General features: G+C 49.8%; 1 protein-coding gene across 24 annotated transcripts in view; it reads right to left on the minus strand.

Annotated features, from left to right (window-relative positions):
• Positions 1-19,347, minus strand: part of MAPT (microtubule associated protein tau) — a 60,023-nt gene extending 40,676 nt beyond the window's left edge. For 21 of the 24 annotated variants that reach the window (XR_012676893.1, XR_012676895.1, XR_012676894.1 and 18 more), the window contains exon 1: positions 14,780-14,891. The gene's annotated coding sequence lies outside the window, so the exon portion shown is untranslated. Of the gene's footprint in view, positions 1-14,473; positions 14,721-14,779; positions 14,898-19,324 lie in introns of those variants that run through there. The other 3 variants (XM_075171301.1, XM_075171315.1, XM_075171300.1) reach the window with 3 other exon arrangements.
• Between the last annotated feature and the right edge of the window lie 2,060 nt (positions 19,348-21,407).

The raw sequence follows: 21,407 nt of genomic DNA on the forward strand, positions 1-21,407 counted from the left end.
GTTTTGCAATGTAGGAATATTAACCCTTAATCTTGCATCAATTGCTGTTGACAGAAGCACAAGGTGGTTTACCAAAGACATCATTATTCCCATCTTCCCTGCAAGGGGAACAGAGGTGAAAAGGCTTGTCACGGAGCAGGCTGGGGACAAACCAGAGTAGAAGCCAGGCTCCCACAGACACCACAACCTGCGTGCTCCCAGCTGCACTGCTCTCCTTCAGGCAGGGCTCTCTGGAGCAGCACTTGAGCAGAGAAACCAGAGAAAGTGAGGGATGCTACGGGGACGTAAGGGCAGCAAGGCTCCACCTTCACCTCACCTGAAACCGGAGCACCTCCGTGCCAACCTGCAGCATGTACTGCCGCTATTTGTATCTTCCTTCCTTGATCTTTTACCCCTTCTTACCTTTCTTTTTCGGTTTTTGTCTGGCTTATCTGAGCAAGTCAAAAACAACCTTTTGCAACACCACTACAGCAGGCCCCTCCACCCCAGCTTTCCCTGTGCACTCACAGGAGGGCGTTTAAGGGCGACTGCTGCCCAGGGAGGTGTCAGCACTCCGGATCACCCTTCTCATTCCATACTATGATGCAAAGATCAGGCTGTCTCTAAGTCCACTAACTTTAGCTACATTAAAGCTCTGATCAGAGGGGCTTACACGGCAGCAAAAAAGGAAGCAACAGGAGTTTTAAAGCTTGCCCTGTTTGTTCAGCCGGCTCTTTGTGAATAGAAGGAAGAGAAGCCTCTTTATCAGGGATTTACTAGGCTACCTTCGGATTTCTTCCCAGCCCCCTGCTAGAGTATCTTGCAGTCGTGCATTTCACAGAGCCATGAGATGGTCTATGGGTGGATAAATTCTTCCTCCCCCAAAATCCTGCTTGCTTGGGAAGCCTTTAAGCAGTTGAACACGTAGAGCGGATCAAAGAGAAGGCAGGAGATCTTATTTACCAGCTAATTCTCTTTGACTCTTCCTATCCCAGGCTCAGCTCAACCCGCTGGAAATCAGAGCATCTTCCCTGCTGCTGCAGATTTTAAGGCGGGCTCACCAGCATTCAGGCTTGTACCAGTCATTATTCACTTAACAGAAAATGGTGGAAGCTTAATATTTCCCCTGCACTGCCTTTCAAAGGCTGTGCTGCATGCTGAGATGTGGCTGAACTGCTACACACGGCAGTTCGGCAAAGTCCTCGGACAGTCTCACTGGTTGCTGGGAGGAGCTGCTGCCCCGGCCTGCCCGCTGCCACCAAAAAGAATCCAGCAGGGAAGGAAACACAGCACACAAGTCTTAGCATGTTACTTTCCAGCAATACCAGAAAAGTAATGTTAATGTGTGCCTGGATGGGGAGAGGGAAGAGAGGAAAGAAAAGTTCCGGAAAATGCCACCGGAGTCTTTATGAATTAGGACAGTTGACAGCACGACAGCATTCTGCCCCATCAAAAGTCTCCTTTACCTTGGCTGGCAAATTACACCATGAGGAGGAAGAAATTGCTTTCCTGAGAGATTGCATTGCCTGAAGAAAGAAAAATAGACATCCATTCCCACTAACTGACGGCTGTCACACTCCTCTCTGTCACTCCCATGGAACAATTATAAAGGATGTTCCCATGATAAGCAGTTGAGGAAGGTCCCTTTCACACAGCAATCAGTGGTAAAAGGAGCCTGGCAGGACTCATCTGGTCTGTGAATGCTTGCAATCTACCACAAGCAGGACTATTAGTGTGGCCAGCAGTTTCTCATGGTTATCACAGTTTTCTTCATTAATATGAGGTCAGAAACAAACTGACAGGACTTATTTCATGCTCCAGTGGGTACCACAACACATCCCAGGACAGGGCAAGGCTGACAGATACAGGATCATCCCCACTTTCCTGAACACAGCCAATCTGGGAGGACACTGAACATTGTCACACCTTTCTTGGGCTCCCAGACAGAGCTCCTGAAATGCAGTTCAGTCAATTGAAGAGCTGAAAAATACCCCAAACTCACTCTTTATTAGCCAGCCAGACACCAAACACCCTCAAACAAACAGGAGGGTGAAAACACCCATGCTGGCTGACGAGACAGCGTGAAGCCAAGCTCTCGGACGGGCGCTCACTTCACCTAGCAGGTGTGGGACGTGATCGACCAAAGCACCAGATAAAGGTGTTTCTAGCAGGTTAATGAACAGCGACTCCTTGAAAGCAGTTCCGTCTCCATTTTACAACCTACTGCTTTGCAGCACAGCCGTGTGCTGTAGGACCCAGCAGAGACGACTGCCAGTGCGAGAACCAAAGCTCTGCTAATTTCCTTTCTCCGCAGGCTTTTGTAGTGGCACACGTACAACAGCATCCATTTGGTGCACCGGAGCCACAGGCTAGAGAAATGTCTGAAACCTGGTGTGAACATGGGATCAAATACAAGCCCTGAGCCATCTGCAGAGTGCACACACCGTCGGCACTCTCTGCACTGAAGAGTTTAAGTTAAATGTTCTGCATTTAAGTGCAAAAATTGCAGAGTCCACTGCAGGGAGAAAAACCCCCTGCAGTACTCAGCCGCCTTCCTGCCAGTCCCATGAATCTTTTCTTTCTTTGCTGCAGGAGAAAACAGCAATCGTCCACTTTTGCTGTGGTGCACAGAGCCAGGTCCCCTAGGGACACACAAGCAGGCTTAAGCCTTCCTGCACTGGGAAGGGCCGCATCCTGCACTTTCCAGGAGCTGCTCTAGCCAGCTGGCCTCAGTGCAAGCAGTGAGCATGCTGCACACCAGTTTTCTTCCCCTACCTCTCTATGTGCAAAGCAGACGATGCTGCTGTGTTTGGTGCTAGGCTCCAAGGATGCTGACGCTGAGAAGAAGAGATCAATGTGCAACCAGAAGCCTCATAAATTAAGAGAATTTAATGAGAAGGAAACTTCACTTACACCTGTAAATGGCCTTGAAGATCTGGGTACTTGCTATCGCCTTCCACCTCAACCAAGCTGGTAATACCTGTGCATGTGGTGCTGCATCACAAGAAGGGCCCAAAATATGTGGTGAAAGAAGTAGATACCTTGGTCTCAGAGCAACAATGTTTTGAATGTGGAGAGATCCAACGAGAGAGGCCCCTACCTCAAAACTGGGCAGAGCAAGGCTGCAATTCAACAAGCCAGGCTCAGACCACACTGCTTGGTCCCACACCCTTATTCCTTACACCACCGGCACTGCTCCAACACCCCACTGGGAGGTGGTTCAAGGCACTAAACCACCAGAAACTGAACCCCTCACAAGCAGAAGTTGTGTGACAGCAGTGCTATGGGTCCTCTCACCCTGGCTTTGGAGGAAAACTTAGCAGAGAGGGAAAGCATGGGAGGCCAGCGCCATGCCAGCACCAGCCGCCATGCAGCTGCACCTTGAGCCCCTCCAGGTTTTGCCTCCGGCTTGAAAAAGATGTTGTCAAGACACAAGGTATGTGTTTATTGCTTACTTTGATCTCAGCTGCTCCTCTTTCTTTGATTTCACAGTGTTGACAACATTCGTTGCACCCTGATGGAAGTTCTGTGAATATTCAATGCTGCCACAGTAATGAAGACATTAAATATAAAAGGTTTTTCATGCTACAGCTCCAGCCTACAAATGCGAGCAATCCTAGTCAGAGTGGATGGGACAGAACCAGGAAAGTGCTGTGGACAGTAACGTTGCAGGAGATTTTCTCAGGGCAAGAAAAACATTCACGGTATCTTCTCGGTTTGGGCCTTCATTTCTTAAGTTATTTTGAGCTGTTTCAACACATGGATAGAAATTAAACCGATGACAACAGCACCATCTGCTCCAGCTACTACCACACCACCGTGGCTGGCATCGCTCTTGCAGCAACAGAAAGCCTGTCCTAGGGAAGAAGCCAAGTCAGGGTAGTTTTCTTAGGGAGCGCTATTTTACTTCTACAGGTTCCAAGCCTGCAGAGTTCCTGGCTGCAAAGATCGCCAATGCAGAATCGGTCTACAGTGTGGTACAGCAAAGAGGCTTCCACTACTGCCACAAGGAACAGGGAAGGAACGGACAGGGTTTCCAAGCAGCTGGGTTAAGCAGCGACGCTCACTGCCCTCAGCAGTGGCGAGAAGCAACAGTATTTATTAAAAACTAAAAGCAGCATTTTTTAATTAAATCTGTATCAGAAGGGGCAGTAAGAAGATAAATGCAGAAAAAAATCCTAATCTGGAGCAGCTCAAGAAAAAAAAACATCAGCAGGAGAGCACAGCCTAGGGATGAGTGCATCATTCACTCCTGACAGAGGGCAGGGACTGGGACGTGCCAACCAAGCCAGTGAGCGATGGGGAAATGGGTGGGCACCCCAACAGGCTCACACCTCACTCACCACCGGGAAGTTGCTGCCCCAGTCACAGGGAATGGCTGATCAGAGCGCTCATGGGCTGCCACGGTTCCGCCAAGGGTACTGGTGCCTGTTTTAGCTCCGAGATTCATACACCATGCCATGAACAGCAAGTGAGAGGTGCGGTGGGAGATGGTAGCGTCTCCCGATACCCAGCACAAGTTAACAGAATTTGAGAGCCAGAGCTCTTGCTTCTAAAACAATAAAAAACCAACAGAAGCTGCATTTGTACCTTTATTTTTCATAACAAGGGAGCACAGTTCAAACCATGCTGAGGCACAAAACAAGGATTTTTAAGTGAGTAAGGATGAACAGCAAATAAAAACCTTTATACACAAAACACATCCCTGCTGAGCACTCGGGTGTCTCTCTCCAGCTGGTCTTTGCCCAATTTGGGCCACTCGGGATGACAATCAGGTAGCAATCTGCCTTGCCTTGATTCTAGTTTTATCAAGCTGATGAGCAGATTTGCAACAAAAGCAGATGCAGGCAGCATGAACAGTGACAATCCACATGGGAACCAAGACCATAAATTCAGCCAAAGAGTTGTAAAACCATTATTTCACCTCCCAAAGGCTAAAGGAGGAGCAAGTTTAAAAATCAGAATCCATGCGCATTTCTTCCTCCCCAGGGATTAGCTGGAAGCCCAGCTGGTGCCCATCTTCCTTTCCACAGCGATGACGAGTGGAAATTGTCCGAATTTAAGATTGCCCCAAGTCTAGGAATTCAGGCTCAACCTTCCCCAGTACATTTGTTATAAATAAATGAGGTGCAATCAGTCTCCTCAGGGATTTTATCCCCTTTCAGCTCTAAATGCAGCTCTGCTGTCACACGTATGATATGTATAAAAGGACAGCCTGCTTCAGAGTCTTACTTCTTGCTTAAAATAATATTGCTCCCAGTCTCAGGTTACGAGGGATCCATTCATGTTCAGTAAGGTCACAAGCTCTCTCTAAATCACTAATACAAAGGCTGGAATAAACAGGGTTGCCGGTATTTCAGTAGTGCTTCTTTTTATTGCAGTGCATGAATAGAGACAGATTATTTGAAGAGGCTCTGACCACACCTAGAGCCACAGCGCTTTGTCATTCCTTATCGAGGGAGGCAGAGAGCAGTCTACTGCCGGTGGGAGACGCTGGCTTCAGTTCTCACACTGACATCAGGCAGCAGCAAAGCAAACCCCGCTGCAGCCCGACAGCTTTACCCATCTTACAGGACTGCCCATTTTCACAGATGGGAAGCATTCGGGGCACTTCTCTCTCCGCAGACTACAGGACTTTAGTATCTAGTGATCCTTACTCAGTTCCAAAACTCATTTTACACGTGCTGATGTCCCTTCAGCATCACCCAGATATGCCCAGCTCCTGCTTGCTAACGAGGACTTTCTAGTATTTCACCCAGGCCATTTCAAGCTATTTTGCAGTAAGCACTGGCAAGGTGCTTTTCATCTGCACACAAACACTGCTACAACCATAGTACAGGATTCTTCCATTTAAGAACTTAAGCGCCAAGAGGCTCTTGGATGTTGATAGAGCAAACAAACCCATGGAGTCAAAAACCCCTACATAAGGGGAGAACATGAACAACAATAACTAATGAAACATGCTTTGGAGCTGAGCACGGACCTCAGACAGCCGTGACAATAAACCCTATTATTAGACACAGCAAAAGCAGTGACATATTTGAGAGATTAGGCATTAATAAGCGCCTTCATATTAAACAGTATTCATGACTCTCTTCCCCTCTCGCCTGGAGGAACCTGAGGGAAGGGAGGAGCTGGCAAGGTAATTCAGCTAACACTAAAATAGGGGAAAGGCAAAACTCATGCAAAGTAGGCTACAAAACCATACAATAAGGATGCAGTGATGACAGCTCAGCAGTGCTGCAGATGAGAGATTCCCAATGCTGGAAGCCCAGTATATCCGGCAGGGAGCTGGGCCCCATCTTGCTCTCAGCAAGCCCAGTTGCCAAGCTCTTGCCCAATGCAAGGGCCGGGCAAGCACTGGCTGCCTCAGCAAAGAGGCTCCTGGGGCAGAAAAACATGGATCTGGGTCTGCCAGGCAAGATTTGAAACGGAAGAGAAAGAGGAGAGGAACAGGAAAGATTGATGAGAAAGGAAAGGAGACAGGACAGCATGCCCACGTGTGCACATGGCGCTTGGATTTGGCAGGTGCCCAAGATGCACACACTGCTCAGGATGAGATCAAAACCTGGGAGCATCATGGTCGACTCCTTTCTCCAGCTCACAGTGGCCCTTTTTTTCCAGCAACCACCACCGCAACCCCTGCAAGTCTCCTCTTCGCAAGCCCCAGAGAGGCACTCCCTTTGTCACAGGACAGGTCCAATACCCTAATTTTAGCCCTATCCTTTCCAAATCTGTCCTCTTGCTTACTGACGGGCACTGACTACAAGCAACACCACAGTTTGAGCAGTAGGTCTTTAGCTGGACTTTTACCCGCTTTCCTTTTTGTACCCATCAGCAACATTTATTACTTCTGCTTGCATATGCCTGCCAGGCTCTCCATTATTACACCAGAAGATGCCAAGGAAAAAGCATGTAGTTTTCTGTCCAATTTGGAGATGTCCATTGTTAAAAGCTACTTCTACAAACCCCTCCAGCTAGCTCCAGGGCAGCATCGTTTGTCATGCTGATGAGGCAGCAGTTAAAACCACATATAAAGTAGTAACTTCAGAGGGCAGAATTTGCTTAGGGTAAAGTCTGCCCTTGAATTCAAAGTAAGTGAGAGCTGAAAATAAACCACAAAAAGCAATTCTGACTTCAGATTAAATCCCAGCCTTGGGCTCACTAACACCCAACATCTGACACCACAAGCTACAGCTACTGGCAGAGAGCACGTGAAGCTCCACTTCTGTAACACAAGCCAGCTTCATCACAAGTCTCACCTTAAACCACAAAGGTAATTCAGTCCCAGCAACTCTTAGCCCATCCAGGATCTGCAGTGGGAGGGTAATAAAATACTCAGCAGCTGCACGGAGCTAGTCAGCACTTTGTACAAGGTGGGTCGGCATTAGAGAAGGAACACAAGTTACATTTACATCTCTTAGGTTTCCTTTACTTCTGACCACACCAAAGTGAAGTACGCTTTCAGATAAAAGTTGCATTTTTATACAGAGGCTCCTCTTGCCAGCTGCATTGACACGTAACCCTGAGAGTTCACGAAAGGCTAGAGCTACAACCAACCTCCAGGAAGCTCATCCTGCTGGATTACCCCTTCTGTCATCGTTGTGTCCTCAAACTAATCACACAATGAACACACTCACTTTGAGCCCTGTAAACCAGGACAGGAACATTTTGTCACCTATAAGACCAGTGCAAGCAAGTTTTCAGCCTGGACACACAGTTCTGACACTGTCGTGCAGACATGCTGCTGATCGCCACTCCCAAAGCCCTCCCACTACCATACCTCCGGTCACCACGGTCCAACAGCCCCTTGCTAGGACAGGGACCCAGGGAGAAGACAGTATGCACATATCCCCTCAGCTCTCAGTTAGCTTTACTCCATCTCTTTGGCCCCCTTCTTGTCCCCCTTCCACTCGCATCTTGCTGCATCTCAGCCTGATGAGAGCTCACTTGGTCCCTGTGCTCACCACCCACCACTGGGGAATAATCCCCTTCACCCTCTGCCAAAGGCTCACCCTGCTACCTGGACATGTGAAGCCACAGCAGTCAGCCAAGACAAACATTGCCTGCCCATCACTTTGCCTCTCATCTTGACTGTGACAGACCTGTTCTGCCCTCAGCTCAACTGAGAACGTGCACAGCCGGCCAGATGTGTTCCCTGCACCAGGAAGCTCACATGAAGTGACATTTGAGAGAAAGAAGGAGCAGAGCTGCTTGTGAGCAAGACACACGCACCTTCATGGTAAGATCAAGCCAACACACCCAGGATCTAAGTCAAGCTTTGGTCAAATAAAAGATAAAATGTTTCCTAGGCAGGGAAGAATTTCACTACTCTGAACACACCCCTGCTTCTTCAATTTCAACTTCAAAAGGGCATCCCAGCAACACTTCTTTCCAATGTATGGAAGACAGTTGATTTATCTCAAAAACGGATCTCCAGGCCAGCACAAATGTGCACATTGCTGAGCTGGATGTGTTCAAGGGTCATAGGAGAGGCTTCTTTAGATTTTTTTGAGCCATCTACAAGCACCTCAAGGAATTTCATTCTGCAGCAAGTGACTTGACACACTGATGAAATCCATCTGAAATTACATCAGGCACTTCCAGGCAGACAGTCTGGGACAGGAGCTGGTGGGGAGCCATAAAGTGAAATGCTGACAAGTGGCAGAAAGCAACTCTGTAGCACACGGCATTCAAATTCACGCACTATTCAAAACCATGAATACAAGTGGTTTCATCACCTCTCTTGTAAGTGCTGAAGTTTCTCCATGAACGGCAGAGTTTAATACAGTCCTTCTTCCTGTGGACTTGTATTATCTTAAGACTGCACCTCAACCCGCAATAAGCCCCATCAGCCTTCGTCCTTCCCCTGTGCCTTAGAACATCACCACAGACAGCCGAGCCACAGCTCACTTAGAGTAACGCGCACACTGACCAGCCGAACAGGACAGCTCAGGGACAAATCCACCTGCCTTCCCAGGGCACCAGTGGTGCAATCCACTCTGAAGCAACTCAAGAAGAGACTGAGGGAGGGCACAGGGGCAAAGATGGACAGACAGCGATACCAGATCTGCTCTAGGAAGAGAGGTCAGGGCAGGTACAGTGGGGAGGCTGCAAAGATGGAAATAATTAGCCCAACTGCAGCGATAATCCTTTTAGCTTAACAGAAGGTATCCCCTGGTGCTCCCTTTCCTTGGATATTTAAAGAAAAGGCACTGAAAATAGGAGCCACACCACATGTAATGACTGCCTTTACTAATCGGACTGCTTGGAAGGGAAAGGGAAAAAAAAATCAGTGGATTGATTTCTGAGGAGCACGAGGGGCTCATTAGACTTGCAAAGAAAATCCACTCAAGTCTAAAGGCACAGATACATCTCCTCCAGACTCCAGTGTAAACTGCATATGCTTTCCACAGGCACTTTAAAAAACAGCCTACAACCGGCAGATTTCAGTACGAAACAAAGCTCCAACTCACAGATGGAGGAGATCCATTCTGCTGCAAGAAGAGATTCAGAGATTCGTTCAGTCCCTGACAGCAGAGCTGTGCCCACCTTAAAAACCACACAAGGGGTTACCTAAAGAGCCACAATTCCCTGCTATATCCACCACATCCTGGGGTGATCTGCAAAGACAGCTTGGGATTGAGGGCTGTTCATGCTAAAAAGCCAGATGGGAGCGATGCTGCAAGGAGCAGACACTCCACCACTTGTACATCTCCAGGAAGAAGCAGTGATCCAAGTTGAGGGTTGCACCTCTGGCAAGGCTGAGCCAGCCTGGTGCTCTGCAAGGTTTTGGCAGGGCTGCCCGCCACCAAACAGCCCGCTGACCTCTGCCCAGGATCACTCACCCTAATTCTCTTCCCAGAACTGGTTTGAGATGAGTGGGAACATCTCTGCACTGCTCTGCAAGGATTAGCAATCCAGCTCAAGTTACTTCTGCAATTACCTGCTTTCTTTTCCGTCTCCACAGGTAGGCAGAACCCTGCTGCAACCTGTGCATTACAGCACTGCCTCCTGTATTGATGAGCACCCCCAACTGCAAGGACATGCCCTTGGGGTGAGCCCCAGACACCATGCCAGCCCACCTCTGGAGTCTAAACACCACAGTTAAGCAAGCAAAGCTCCTGAGGTAGAAAGCAGAGATTACACTGGGTGGGCAGAAAAACCTAGAAAGCCAGCCCAGCGCCGATGCGACTGCAGTACTAGTGAGAGATCCTCTGAGAGCTGCTGTCCTCCTCCCAAGACATCAGCTGGTGCTTCTCTGAACAGAGGCTGGGAAGAGCCAAGACACCGAGTCTGGGGTTCCCCCTCCACCTGGCTAAGGGGCAGGCACACAGGGAAACAATCACCTCTGATTTTAACAGTCTCATTTGTTCTACCACAGCTAAAGAGGTCCATTTTGCTTTTGCAAGAAAGGGCTCACAGTGCTTTTTCACAGACTACACAGGTCTGCAGACCTTAGAGCAAGCCATATACCCAGAAAGCACAACACATGACCCTGTTGTTCCAGGGCTGGTTGCTTTATCTGCGTGCAGAGCCACGACCCTCCTAAACCTGTGCCATGTTCCGGCAGCTCCAGAGACAGCCCTGACACGCCACACACCCTCTCAGCATCACCCAGATGAAGGACACACAAGTCTGTCACAAGTCCAGGGCACTTCACTACGAGCTTCCAACTCTCACCTACGTACAGTCCCACACCTACGTACAGCCAGCACACAGCCTAGAAAGCAATAAGCCAACCTACTAGCCGACTGACCTCATCAACCAGCAGGCTAAGCAAACTGGAAAATACTGGGAGCTGGGTGGAAGCCAGCGCCCTGATTCTTTCTTGACTAATTCATCAAGTGTCAGAGCATTGCTACAGCTAAATGAACAGCACTCCCTCAAAAGATGCAAAGACAACAACCAAGCCTCATCAGTGTGCTGGGCTGGCAAAATAAGCTTATTCTGCTCAAGACAAACTCAAATCTACAGCTTTCTTCCAGCTTTTGAATAACATCCTATTGGGAAAAAAGGGAACGGCCACCCTCAGCATTTCCCCTCAGACACTGCTTCATGATCCAATTTTCAATGCTTCGCAAACCAAAAGGGATTTGTCTGAAAGTCTGGACGTGGACACACCCCAGCACCCGCATCTCAAACGGCAATGCCAAACACCCGTACAGACACTCCGACAGGCAGAGCGGTTCCAGTTGTGCTGCTGTAAGTGTCAGGACAATTTGTTACTCCCATGCTGATGAACACAGGCTTTCAGAAGAAATGGCAGAGGCACCATCTCAAAAGCATTTTCAACGTGGCTTTTCACAGCCGTTTCTAACAGCCCCATGATTCTGCAAAGCCCAACTTCCAAATGAGGATATAAACGTCACCAAGGAGCAATTTGCTCTACTCCTCGCTACTACACAGTAAGAACCGTTCAGCTAAGCCGCGGCAAGTATGCAAGGAGCAAGGTGGTACCCAAACACTTCCAAATCCCACGGCTGGCAAAACCCTGAAAAAAGACAATGATGCAACATAGATCAACAAGCATGCAATGAAGAACACGGTTCTTTGAAATGAAGCAGAACAACATGAAAAGCAGAAGATTAAGACACCCACTTACTGGCATGCTACAAGTGTCCCTGACTAGATACACCGAGCTCACCCTCAACGTGGAAAGAGCAGTTGCAGTGTCACATTTCCCTCATTTTTATCCCATGAGGACTGCTCTCCTGGCCCGGGGAGCAGACTTCCCCGTGGCTTTTGGGAAGGAAATGAGAATGCTGCAGCACTACTTGTTCGAGACACATAAACACGTTTACTTGGTCCAGCTGGGTCCTGCTGAAACTGCCGTTTATTAAGCACAGAGGGAATGGGACAGTTTGAATGAAATGCCTTGGGAAGAAAGAGGCTGGAAGCAGAGGGCAGCAAGGCGATACGGAGGAACTGATGCAGGGTGAGGAAGACTAAATTAGAAGCCTGACCCCTAAATACTTAACAGAATACTTGAAAAGGGCGAGTAATGAGGGAGGGAGGGAAGGAGAGACACAAAACCCACCATACTGTTGCACTTGTCACCTGAAGGGACTGGACCCATCTCCTCTCCATGGGAGCTCCCCACAGGGCACACAGAGGTCCTGTCACTTCTGTCCTCATCTCAGCTAATCCCAGCTGATGAAGGATAAATGTCCATATCTTATCTGTGATGCCACCTGCCCCTTCCAGAGTAGCTAACAGCCTTGCTCTCCCTGGCAGAGACCACAACATCTTGATGTGTCTCATGTTCGTGTCAGATGGGACCTTTGCAACAAGTTCACCTGAAAGCTGCAGATCAGCAGTGAGCTGTTCCAGAGCAGGGCTGAACAAATGGTTCTCTTTCAGAGAGAAACAGAGTCTTCGTTTAAAGTCTTCAAACGATGACAACCATGCTTCACACTTCTACTCATTAAAACAGGCAGAGCTGGTTTAGTTCAAGTTTCTCAAGGGTCAACTTCTGGCCACCTCGCTGTGCAAGATCCACAGCACCAGACACTTTTATGCACACACTAACGGCCTAATAACCTTTTAAACCAAACAGAGCTCACCAGGTGTTTCATTTTAAGCTCTATGTGTTCAAGACTCAACTGTCCTAAGATCCTCTCAGGCCGCAATCAAGCCCTATGGAGGATGGAGACCCAAGCAGCCAAACTCTGGGACAGGCATCACTTTTTCCCAGAGCACAAGAGCTGGGTCTCAAAAAACAAACCCCACCTGCATCTTAGTTCCACAAGCCTTCATTTCCAAGGGCATTCGGCAGCACGAGGTACCTCTGCTAACACTGGGGGATGGCACAGGGAAGTATGCCACCTCCTTCCAAACATCATTATTCTATCTAGAGCAAGAATAAGAACATGCAATACTAAGAGGTGTGAATTATCTGCCTGGAAAACCTCCATGCACTACAGTTAAGTCAGCCAGCACCTTAGCTGCATATCTTAGGGGAAAAAACAAGCATTTTGCATATCAAGATGGAACAAAGTGTAAGTGGGTTAGACTATTTCTCATTTCTAGAAAGAATAAGATTTCTTCTTTCTTCTCTCAAGAGCAGCCTGTAAATACCCAACTGAGAGCTGTTTTGATTGACCACCTTGAGAAAAAAATGCAAAAAATCTGAACTGCACAAGGAAAACCATTAAACACTCCAAATCTGAGGTATTGGCAGCAAAGGAAAAAACCCTTCATTGGATGTAAGAGGGCAGCCATTGCTCGACAGAATGAATTAGTGATTCTCAGTAGTGAATTTTGTTCCACTCATTCAGACACACGTTAGACATCTGCCCAGATCCACGCAGGCAAACGCAGGGCAGCTCAGGAATACGCTGCATACAAATCGCTGAAGTGACAGCTTAGCTCATCTCTGCTGCTCGTTCCAGCAAGCCCGTTTCTAAGCAAGACCAGCCTCTCGCTGCAAATGGAGCTGCACCTCGCGTGGTGGTACCACCAGCAAATGGAAGGAGAAACTCCCTTTAAAGTGATGGCAGCTGCCCTCTGCGAATGAACAACAGGATTGCATTTCTAGGTGTTAAAAAAAAAAATCATCTTCCCTAACCAAATCCTCCCTTGTGCTAACACGGCAGACAGGGATGCAGGCAGAAATCTCCATCCCTCACCTGAAGTAAGCGGTTTCTACTCCTTATGGGTTTAATTGCTCCAAGCCAGGAGGGCAGGTGTGCCACACAGCGTGCCTGGAAACACCTGGCAAGAAAACTTCCCTTTTCACATCTGTGAAGTTAGACTTAAAACAAAGAAATACCCAGCAACTAAAGGAAAAAAGGCAAACCCCAGAAAGGGGGCCAGCCCCACACCTGGTGTGATTTTGGGACACGAAAGAAGAGGCAACACAGAAAGAGACTAATGAAAGGGACAGGGGGGCAATTTCAGCACGACACGGGGATGCCTGTGAGGTGCGAGGCACATCCAGGGACCGCGGACACCACCAGTTACGCCAAGCAGCACCACCCCAGCCCCAAACCCACGGGGCGCAGGCACCAGCATCCCCAGCCTGGCTAGAAAACACCCGAGGTTTAATAGCACAGGAACCCACCTTGGGCGACCACGCTGTTAACACTAAATATCAGAATCCCTTGCTGGGCATCTGGGGGATGCAACAAAGCAAGGCAACTCCGGGGTGCCGTGACCTCAATAACGCTTGCCACCCCCAAATTTCAGGCTGGGCGTGGACAGCTCCATTTTCTGAAACGCCTTTTCCTCATGGTTTTCTATTATTGATTAATTTATCTTTTTTAATTACAGCTGCCTCTCGCCTCCCCCATCCCCAAGGGTGGCTGCAGAAGATGGCACCGCGCCGGGGCGGGAAGGCACTGCCCACCCCTCCTGCCGCAGCCCCGCCGGCACAGACCCCGGTCCCACCTGCCGCAGGGAACGGGGCAGAAAACCGGCGAAAAAAGGGAGAAGAAAAAAAAAAAAATCCGCCTCCCTCCCTCCCCACCGGCCACCCCGCCCCGCCGCGCACCTGCAGCCGGGCGGCAGCGCTGCCGCAGGGGACGCCCGTCGCACTGCTGCAGCGACCGGGCTGCCGAGGCGGCTCCCCCGGGCAAACCGGCACCGGGGGTGACACGCCCCTCCGCGGCGATTTTTTGGGCTGAAATGGCTGGGTTTGGTTTTGTTTGGTTGGTTTTTTTTCTCCAACCGTTTCACGCCTTCGGCGTGGGGACAGCGAAACGCAGCGCCGGTAGACCGAGAAGAAGGGGTCTGGCTGTACAGCACCCCCTCCCACACGCCCGCCCTCCCTCCCGCCGGCCGGAGGCCGTGCCCCTACCTGCCGCTGCAGGGGAGTCCGCACCGGAGCCGGGCGGCGAGTGACAGCGGCGGCGCGGGCGGGGCGGGGCGGGGCGGGGGGCGCGCGCGAGCTCCGGAACCTTCGCCGAGCCGGCGGGGGGGGGCGCAGCAGTAGGGCGCATGCGCCGCACGGCTGGTACCCCCCACAGGCGCACTCTCCACGGCCGAGGCCGGCGCATGCGCGGTGCGCAGAGCGGCGGGAGGGAGGGGCCGCCGTGGTCTTTTGTCTGCGGGAAGCGGGCGAGCGCGGCCCCGCCCGGTAGGGGGCGCTCCCGCGCTGCCCCCCCGCCAACGGCCCGCGGCGCCATTTTGTGCTCGGCGCTGAGGGGCTGCACAGGCGGGGCCGGCTCGGGGTGTCCTGCGCCCCCACACCGGCCTCCGGCACTGCCGGCCACAGCCCAGGGGTGATGGGAGACACCACCTCTGCCAGCCCTGGCCCCCGTTTTCTGCACGGCCTGCGTTTAGCCAGGCATCCCACGCAGACGTGTGCTTCAGGGGCTGGCTCTACAGGTGGCTGTGCTGCAGCCCTCAGTACTCAAGGAGATGAAAATGCTAACAGCTCACTAGCTGCTAACAGCATCCCCTTACCTTCCTCACCAGCCCCTGACAGGAGCTGCAGCCATCCAGGTTTAATTTCATCCACTTGCAAGCTCCACACTAACAAAGGGAAAGCAGCCTTTTACCCGAGGCAGACAGCTCTGTGGCCATTACCCACACACCTCCAACTACATGTACAATGGATAGGCACTGGGATTCTACAGCATGCTTGGAGGAACAGTGGTGGGCAGCTTTAATTAGCATCTGGTTCAGCAGACACCTGTGGGAAGGAGTCAACAGGTAACATGTTAATCACCCTGAGGCAGGCAGTGGTGTGAAGGAGCATTGGGGTTCTCTCACCACCCAATACAGAACCCACAACCCAGCCTGAAGCACTGGAAAGCGGAGGGAGAGGCTGAAGAAACAAGTCATACTCCCAAAAGATCCCTCTCCATCTTGCCTGCTTCGTCTGGAAAAGCACTGAGATGCTCTGGCTCTGCTCGGGAGCGTTACGGACGCAGTGGAGATCCCTCGATGGAATTACTGCCTTGCGTTACAGGGTTACTATCCCTGGTAATTGGATTTAGTGGAGAAACTGCAGGAGGGATCTTCAGTCAGACAGGCTCCAGGTTTCAGTTTTTCCTCAGAAACATTCAGGTGCAAATCAAAGGCAAATGTCCAGCCAGAACAGGCTTCTGGCAGAGGTTGTGAAGGGGAAAGCTCAATAGGGAAAAAAAGAGAAACAGATGTGGAACCTGCAGCACCTGCTTTTTTAAAAGCAGACCAGGTTGGGAACAGTCCATCTTGGTTCGGAATAAAGGTCTCAAGGTGTCTTTTACTCCTATGGAGAGTCAAAGCCCTCCTCTTACTACAGTATCAATAACTGCAGAAGTACAAAGTACAGTCATATGAGGGGGAAAAGTCTGGATTTATGAACATGCAACACTATTAAATAGTTTTTTCCACATCAATAGAAACAGGTGAGGCATCTAAAACCAGGGGAATGGCTCTTTTCTGCCCATTTTTGGACTGGCTAAGTAGTTCCCACTATAAATTGGTTGGAGAATTTTCCCAGGGTAGATACATCTTCTCTGAAAAAAATACCACTGCTTTGAGAATTGTAAAATAAATATTCCAGTGCTACAAGGGGATCTGTGCTTGTGAGACAACAAGGAACAAGCTGAATTTGAAGTTGCAGTGCAAGCAGCTGGAGTCCAATTCTGGAACAGCAGCTCTTCCTACAGGCAGTACAGATGTACCAGGAACACAAGACTGACTGCGAATCAGCTGAGCATCCTCTAACAGGACTATTTCTTCATCTAAAGACAACAAAATCAAAAGGGACTCCCTGCCCTCATTTCTTAACAGAAAGTACTCAGGATGACAATACCTGGCTTTCTGAAGTCATCTCAAAGCTCAGCTTTGCCTGCCCAAGTTCTCAGCTCACCAGGCACTGAGTCCCTTTTGGATCCAAGAAATCACAGGCTGGGAAGCATCATTAGCCAGTCCCAGCTAAAGTTCAGGCATGGCTACTCTTGCCACATTCTGGCCATTTAGAAGATCAGTTGGCAAAGGCTAGTCAAGAATTAAATGCATCAGCTGATGGACCACAGTACTGCCAGCCTCAAGTAAAGCAGCAATGATTCCCCACAGTCAGTCCTCAAGACTGCGATCACATAAGCAAGCACCTTCCTGTCCTGGCCCAGGGCACAGCCACAGAAGCCTGGTGGCACAGTACCTGAAAATAAAATGCTCAAAGTATCATAAGCAGTCCTATCTAAGGCACAATGAGCAAAGACCCAGCTGTTTAATTCCATCTGTGTTCAGAGAAATAGAAGCACATGGATCTTCTTAGTAAACAAGATTACTGCAAAGAAATAATCAAATCTACATCCAGCTTCTCCTCTTCCCCAACACCCTGCAGGGCCAAAAACATGGGCTGAATGTTCATGTCAGAGAGGTAGCAACTGGGAGAAGACTCCCTTGTTCAGGTGCCCTCGCTCCCCACATCTTAACACATGCATCTCTAGCTTGCTGCAGGTCCATCCCCTTGACGCAAAGCCCCACTGTGCTGCGAGACACTCATTTTGTGCTACATCTCAGGTACAGCAACCCTCCACCTCTGCTCCCTGCACTGGTGGGCACACACTGTTTTGCGCTGGATGGATGCAGGATGCTGCTGCTGCAGCAATTCCGAGATGTTACGGGAACTCCTGGAGCAGTCCGAGTCCCAAAGTGCAGCTGAGTGCTCTGAGCCCCGAGTGGAATGAGCTCACTGGAATCGACAGAGAAACACTCTGTAGGCAGATTTCTTACCTGTACACACAGCAGGCTGACAGCTGACATAGACTTTAATTACTGCACAGAGCTCTTCTGACCACTTCTTGTTCATAGGGTGGTTTTGTTTATAGGGAAAAGGGTCTGTGAATTTATCCCACAATTCTAACTCGGTCCAGGCTCTTTCTTCCCCTCCATTCTTTTCAGCCCATACTGCTGGTAGGTGGAAACAAGACACTATTTTTAACATCAAATTATAAAGGAAACCTTTAGGAAGGAAAGCATTAACCCTTTAGCTTCTGTATTTGTTTTCTCATCCATAAGATAAGGCTCATTTTCCTCACAGGTGAGTTTTGCAACTTGTTTCACAACTGTATCAAGGTTTTCCATGGCAGGTGCTACAGAAGGTAGGATGTGATTTCTCAGGTCTCACCTGCAGTGGGAACTGCAAATGTGTGATGAATTCTGGGTTACAGTGGTTTTAAGTCTGATGTCCCCAGGGCCTCATCTGTCCACAAGCTGCTTCATTTCAGTCACTTAATTCAGATTAAGGATGGCTTTTGCAAAACCACAATGGTCCTAGCTGAAATAAATACTCAAATTCTGCACCAGCTTAATTCTATTACAGTACTACTCAGATCCCTTTTGCAACCTGGCCATTGAAGTTCACCTAAAAAAAAGGAAATGGGCTAATCGCTTTCAAAATGGTTTCCAGCAAGGAGACAGGATTGATCTTTCTGAAACAATTCCAGATGCTATTGCATGCTGATAGACCACAGGATGACCTCTTCCTAAATAAGGAAGCCCCAGGCAGACACAGCCCCCAGACTTGCTGCCCAGGGCACAGCCATTAATGCAGACATGGCATCGTACCAGGGAGCCGGCTGCGTTTCATAAGCTCGCCATGCTTTGAAGCCTCTCCATGGAGATTGCAGCAGGGAGCTGGGCGTTACACAAGCGGTTTTCCCAGCCATGCTTGTACACTGTTAGTAACAGCAGGACAGCGGGCATTACCCAGGCCTGTGTTGAGCAGGCCAGAACAAGGCTCGTGGAAACCTTCCCCAGCAGCTCTGACTCTGCACATAACTTTGCGGCTTGAGAGGGGATTAGAGCTCAGCTGGCTCCATTTCTCACAAGTTGAAACCAAATGCACATATTTGCAACTCAGACACAGTTCTCTCCAACTGAAGTCAACTCGCATTTCATTTTCAGAGGCAATCGGAGCATGATACACCCCTATAACCCCCGCTGAGGCCAGCGGCACTGTAAAGATGTAAATCAGAGACAAACACCCTCGGTGTTAGGACAGCACAGGCAGCGAGCAGGCTGTGACTCAGCAGAAAGAGCCAGCCAGCAAGGTCCTCGCCTCTCGGCGGCACCGAGCACAGGAAAAACAAGTTCACCACTTTCCCTCTGATCACTTTAGCAAATGGAGAGACCTGACAATTGAGACTGAGGCACTTGGACCATCTTATACACTTCCTCCTTGCCCCCACCCCAGCTGGAAAAAGATTATTCCTTTTTCTTCTCATTTGAACAGCGTGAAAAGTATGCAGAGCCCAACACCTACAAATAGAAGATACACGACGAAATACCCCTAAGGATATTTTTTTTTTAAATTAATCAAGAGGCTTTCCAGATCATTTAAACCCTGTGAGTCTGTAAGAGGCAGAGTTGACTCATCAGGGAGTTACAGGATGCATTCACTTACATGACCTTGTGGGAATTATTCGGTTCCTGGCCTCACATCACATGAAATCAAGACTCAGTTGCCCTTGGTATCACAGAAGGGCAGCAAGTGCTTGCAGAAAATTCAGGATCCCCTTATGTCCACATACCCAGGCTAACAGCCCCAGCAGTTCCTCTCCCCCAAGCACAAACCCAGGGTGTTTACAGCCTCTACCCAGATGCCAGCAGCAGCTCGCAGGGCTGAAGCCTGATCACTGCTCCTGGCATTAGCTGCTCCCTTTGTTGACAAACTTCAGAGATGCCAGCAGCCAGAAGGGCCTTTATTCCTGGAGGACAGCAGCCGCCAAGGCTCTGCCAGTTCTGCAGAGAGACAGGGAACATCGCTCTGAAATGAAACAGGCTATTTACCAAATACCGCTGTGTCTGCAAACTTTGAAGCCCTAAACTGCTCCTGCTCACCCTGGGCAGGGTCTGCTGGTGGCCATCTGTAGATTGCCTGTCCTTGAAGTCTTTCCTGTTTTTGCCACAGGATGGCACTCACAGGGGGGCAGAGATGGGTGTAGGCCCCAGTGCAGTCTTCATTCCTTGAGTTTAAGGCAGGGCAGGAGCTCAACCATACTCTAAAATAAGGTAGAGGATTGCATTATGCAGTACCACTAACAGGTTTTGCAGTGAAGTTATCACGTGCACATAAATACAGAGGCACCAGGAACCTCTAGTCTGCAGGTCAGCAGGAGGACACACCATTTGGAGCACCACTGTGGTCTTGTCCCCGTTCTTCTGCCGCAGGCACCCACAGTCAGCCACAACTTATTACCTGCTGGGGCTGTACAGGGCCAGGCCAGAGCTTACGCTCCCTGGCAGCGTCCATGCAGGTTTCGGAGGGGCTTTGAGAGCCATCTGCTGTTATCAGCTCACATTACAGCATCAAGCAACACCTTCATCGGCAGGGTGCATGGGACACCCTTCAGCACTGCTCTGCTACTCTCCCATCAGCCCATGAACAAGCAAGCTTAAAGCATCTTCTCTAAATTAAGTTGCCAACAGAAATATGACCTCAGAGAGCTCACTTCTTCGCACAAGAGGACTCAGGACTCTCCACAGGGAACACCGGCACTTCCACTACAGTACAAAGAGCAAACCTGAGCAACTACATTAAGCAGAGACAGGATTTTAGCCTCCCAGACAAGCTCTCAGGTAAAGCCACAGCTCTTACAGGACCCAGTAGAACAGAGAAGGCTCCGATGCTCCCACCTTTGAGCAGAGTCACCAGCCACCACGAGGCACTTACAGCAACCCATTTTGAGGGCTGCACCTCTAACTGCAACAGCACATTTTTAACTGCATCTTTTTCTGAAGGCTAGAGAAGAGACTTAGGAGCACTTTCCTCACACTTATTCATGAATAAAGTCACTCTCAAGTAGAAGAGCTAGAAATTCAAAAGACAACCTGTAGCCCTCCAAACAAAAGAGATTTTTCTAGCTGGCTAATGCACACTAAGGTACCTAAAAAAGCTCTTAACTCACCACATTTCCCTTTCTTAGGCCCTCACTCCCATTCCCCTCAAAGCCCACACCAGCCCACAGCCCATCTCCCTGGGGGCTCTTGCAGCCAGCATTATATAGGCCCAAACACCTCCGCCTCCACAGCCTGTTTCGGGTTAAAAGGACTCAGCTGGCCCCCACCTCCTCCCCCTAGACCTCAGATAGGAGAGTGGGGTGGGAGCAGGCTCTTGGTGCCTCCCTCTCCCTGCAGTAGCACCTCAGAGGAGCTGGTTCCCCCTTGCTAGTGCTGGTGCTAGTGAGACCAGGCTGTGGAAGCACCTGCCCTGCAGCACCTTTGCTGCAGTCCCAGCCATGGCTGCTGCACAGGGAGAAGCTGCCTCTCTGCTTGCTGGCTTATGGGGTGCAGTTTGCACTGCTGTTGGCCTTGCTCGGGCAAACCCCAAAGCCTCCGCAGCCGGCTCTGGCACTTAGGCTGTGTGTGCAAGGGTCCGGCTTCTCTTAGCTTCCAGTGCTGAACATCCACCCCCTTTCCTGGGTGACAGCAGAGCTGAAGTGAGAGACTGCAAGAGGAAGGGATAGATGTTGTGTGCTTGCTGTGTC

This window comes from Calonectris borealis, chromosome 22 (genome assembly GCF_964195595.1).
Source record: "Calonectris borealis chromosome 22, bCalBor7.hap1.2, whole genome shotgun sequence".
NCBI classification, from domain to species: Eukaryota; Metazoa; Chordata; class Aves; order Procellariiformes; family Procellariidae; genus Calonectris; species Calonectris borealis.